The sequence below is a fragment of the Populus euphratica genome, unplaced genomic scaffold (assembly GCF_000495115.2).
Source record: "Populus euphratica unplaced genomic scaffold, PopEup_1.0 scaffold522.1, whole genome shotgun sequence".
Classification (NCBI taxonomy): domain Eukaryota; kingdom Viridiplantae; phylum Streptophyta; class Magnoliopsida; order Malpighiales; family Salicaceae; genus Populus; species Populus euphratica.
This window is the reverse complement of record NW_011500397.1, coordinates 3,607-8,270: the sequence shown is the minus strand read 5'-3', so window position 1 is coordinate 8,270 and position 4,664 is coordinate 3,607.

Below are 4,664 nucleotides of genomic sequence, written 5' to 3'. Positions count from 1 at the left end.
TTAATATTCCATCTCAAAGTTCTCATCATCTTCTTCTTCTCCTCCTTCTTTTTCTTTGTTATTATTATTATTATTGTTACTACTACTACTACTACTACTACTATTATTATTATTATTATTATTATTATTATTATAGTTGTTGTTGTTATTGTTATTGTTGTTGTTATTATTGCTAGTATTGTTGTTTATAATTGTTGTATATAATTTGTACAATTAACCTCCCTGTGGTTCGACCCCGGTCTTGTCGGGTTATTTATTACTTCGACACTCCTACACTTGGGAGAAGACATCAACCTTTTTGTCGTGTCATTTATTACTTCGACACTCCTGCACTTGGGAGAAGACATCAATCTTTTCGTCGTGTCAGCCTTCCAACGGTAATTGTTTACCTGAAGTTTCTAAATGTTTTGTTTTATATTAGGTTAAAATTTAATGAAAATAGGAAATTGATAAGTCTTTGCAATAAGATTTATAAGTTACTATGCAAGAATTATATTAGTTTTCTAATTGATTTAATTTTTTTTTCTATTTTATTTAGAAATCTTTTATTATTTTTTTCAACATTATTTAGAATATTTTTACCTATTATAATATAGTTATTTAGCTGTATTTAGGTTTTTTTGTGTTTTGAGATAGACTTTGATTTCAATAATAATTATATGTGAGAGGTTTTGCTTATACTTTTTGATTCTTCATTGAATTACTTTAACTTATCGAAGAATTAACTAAGCTTTGTAGTGTCTTTTATACTTCTCATTTGAGTCTCTTTATAGGTATTAGGTAGAGGTTTGATTACTTATATTTTTGATTTCTTGGTATAGCATGTTGTTAGGTCAAGCTCATTTCCAAACCTAATCTTAATTTTTTTAGAAAGAGTCGATTTGATTGTGAAGTTTTGAATCTTTATATTCACAAGGTTTATGTTAAGATGTGTTTTCTACATATATAAATGAAAATGTGATAGTATAAAAACTCATAAAAAAGAGAAAAGACGTAATCAAACTCAATATGGATTAACCTTCCTAGAAGGATGACAAGAGTTGTTAAATGATTATAATTAATTTGTATAGAGGTTTTTTTGTTCCCATGAATGGTGTCTAAAATTGAGATTTGGGATTTAATTATTTCCAATACTTAATGTTTCAATCAATAGGATGTTAATCCATCCATTTATGATCAAAAGTTGAAAATTTTCATTCATTTCAAAAAATAGAAAATACCCTAACACATTATATCTGAGAAGATAGTCCAAGACTTTTCTTCATCCAAAAATATAAAAATAGTTTAATAATTTAACTTTTACATTTTGACAAGAAAATTTTGAATTTTTATTCACTCAAAGATGAGGTAATAAACTAAATGATACATTGGTAAAGCCATATTCCAGAAACTTTTCCATACCAGATTATTACCTCAATCATATTCCAAAAAAGTTTTCATACTAAGCTATTACTTTAATTTTGACATCTCTATTATTTGTGCTTTCTTTTTGTAGGAGTTTATTATCTTTATAGAAAATAATAGTTTGTATTGAAATCATCTATTAAAATTATTCTTATATATTTTTTAGTCATAGACTCATGTTGTTTCTATTCTTGAGTATATTTTTTTATTTTGATTGTTTTATCACCCATTTCATGTAATTTCATACACATCAAGCTTGCCTAATGATAGTATAAGAAGACAATCTCATGGAAGTTTCTAGCTAATACATGCAAGGATACGTTGGCTAACTTGTTGCTCTCAAAAAAATTCTTCGTTGCTCGGTTAACAAGCTTTAATAGGCTACATCAAGGCTTACATGATTGGAAAACATTAACTAAGGCAAATCCCTATTAGTTTACCAGACAATCGAAACATAACTAATTCCTTAGTGTGGCCTAAAGCATTGTAAGAAAAATATTGTGTAGTACGTGTATGGGCATAAGTTTATTTATATCCAATCCAAACATAATAGAAAAAAATAAAGTACATAAAAAATATAAAAACCCAAACAAAAATACACAATGGTCAATTTAGACAAAAAAAAAAGAGTAGGGTAAAGTCCTTTAAAGCACACATCAAAGCATAAAATACATGTTATCATGAAAATCAAGCAAACAAAGCTTAACTCTAAAACAATCTCTAGTAGAGTCACCAGTTTATCACAAAGAACATTAAGGCAAATTAATGATAAAAATAAAAAATAGGAGTTGCCACCTAATTTTATAATAATTAGAAACCCTATCTAATCTTTTAAATTTTTTTAAGGGGATGGTAAGGCCAAATAATAGATGAAATTCATTCTAAGACATCCTACTTGAAAGTAAATCACTTCATTTTGTATTCATAATAAAATGTAAACATGATACTTTTAAATAAGAGGTTTGCTTAAACCAATTCATTATTGGAGGTTATAAATTATTAATTCATTATTGAAGGTTATAAACTATTAAGATCTAGGGTATTGAAAGTCTAATCCTCATTTTTAGATTATAGATTCTAGACTTAAAAAGATGGTGGATGGTGGATGTTGAGTTGGTCTTTTATTCATTTTTTTTTGTTAATTTTAAATGAGCCTAAAAACCTCTATTTATACTCGATAAAACTTGATATAATCATGTTAATCCAACCCAAATCTAGTAACAATAAATAAGATAATATAACATTAGGATATTTCCAAACAAATATTCACAAACATTGACAAAGAAAAAAAACAAAGTGTATATACAAACAAAGACTAGGATAATATATATATTGAATAGATGTTTACTATATGATGAAGATGTGAATCGAAGATGTGAATCAAAAGGTATTGTTAATTAAGGTACTCTTTAACTTAGTTTCAATTTCATACACAACACCAAATAATATATATGTTTATTTTTTTTCTTTTACAAATTTTCTCTTTTGATTTTTTTTATTTGCTCCCCCTCCATTTTGATCTTTAATTTACATACAGCAATTTATAATATATCTCCTTAAATTTCTCCTAGCATTAAGTTCCCTTATTATTATTATTATTATTATTATTATTATTATTATTATTATTATTCAATTTTGATATTTTTTATTTTTTAAATTGAAATCTTAGCATTTTTATTTTGAAACTCAAATTTTAAATCTTTCTTTATTTTGAAACTTAAATTTTAAATCTTTTTTTAAACTTGAAATTTAAATTCTTTTAATAACTCTCCTTAACTTATAAACTTTATTTGTCCCTCTTCTTTTTATCCCTCTCATTTCACTCTTAAGATTATTTTTTTTTAAAGAAATTCATCAATTTAAATACGACAAGTAAAAGATTTGATAATTATAAAATGATTGCATATTTGCTGAATTTCATTGAAAATATATCTTTTAGAAATTTGTATTTTGTTTTCAAAACATATTGAAAAATGGGATAAAACCAGGTTATGACTGAAACAATATGAAAGGACTTATAATGCTACTTTGATTTTGCATAGCAGTATGACTAGAAGTGGTTCACTGAATAACTATGAAATTAACATTATCCATGAACTTTAACCTATTTTTTGTATTTACCCTCCATGATTTTTTTTATTTGATAATTAGAATTTCTTCTTTTTAATTCTCCTTAAAGTTTTATATATATTCATGCTCCACCCTTGAGCACGAAAATCAATTAATAACAACGCAAGATCATCAAACAGATCCGAAGAGAATCAATCTATTGAACAATTCATGGAACTTTTGCTTTAAATTTTAAGGATGAGCAGAAATTGATTAAAATTTGGGCAAGGATAGCAGCTACCTCTTGCAGACGACTAGTCATAACACACACACACACGAGATAGAGAGGGAGAGAAATGCAAATTTTATAACAGAAATAAATAACTTTATTTAATTATGATGATCTTTCCAAGCAACAACTATGGAATTCATTCAAAAAAAAAAAGGAATACAATCATAAACGGATTGTGTTAATTATTTAGCTTAACACAAACTTTTCAAAAGTAATTTACTTGCAAATAGGAGACGTTGGAGTGCAGGTATCAAAGGGGATGCAACTACAAAATTTGTTGATGCAAAGTAAAATATAATCCATCGATTTACAAGGAACTAAGGGATTTGTCTCACAATCATGATTTGATTTACAACCTATATTCGTTCCTTTTCGGACTTGGCGCTTCAACCATCGGCATCCTTGACCATGAAACACCTGCATGCATCCAAAATAATATATATATGAAAAAAGTAGATGTTTGAGCTACCTCTTCTGGAAGGAATTGAGAAGCCATTGGTGCTCGGTGAGATATATATATATGGACAATGTGAAGGTATAGTTACAGTAAAAAATAATACTTAAACAATTGTTCATATTTATCTGGCTATATTATCTTATACAATTACAGAAAGTAATGTGCTATTATTATATATTGTATTTTTTTATTATCTTACATGATCAAATAATTGATGTCTTTTTTCAAGTGTAGGAGTGTTAAAATAATAAATAATCCAGTAAAACCAGAGTCGAATTATAAGAAGGTTAACTGTATAAATAATAATGATGATGATGACAAAGGCGGCGGCGGCGATGGTGACGATGAGTTGAAAAGAATTTTGAAATGTAAGATTAACGTTAGTAAGGATAAAATAATTGTCAAGGCTAGAGGATCCACTAATGGTATTTTAAACAAATATAATATAAACTCTTTTTATTA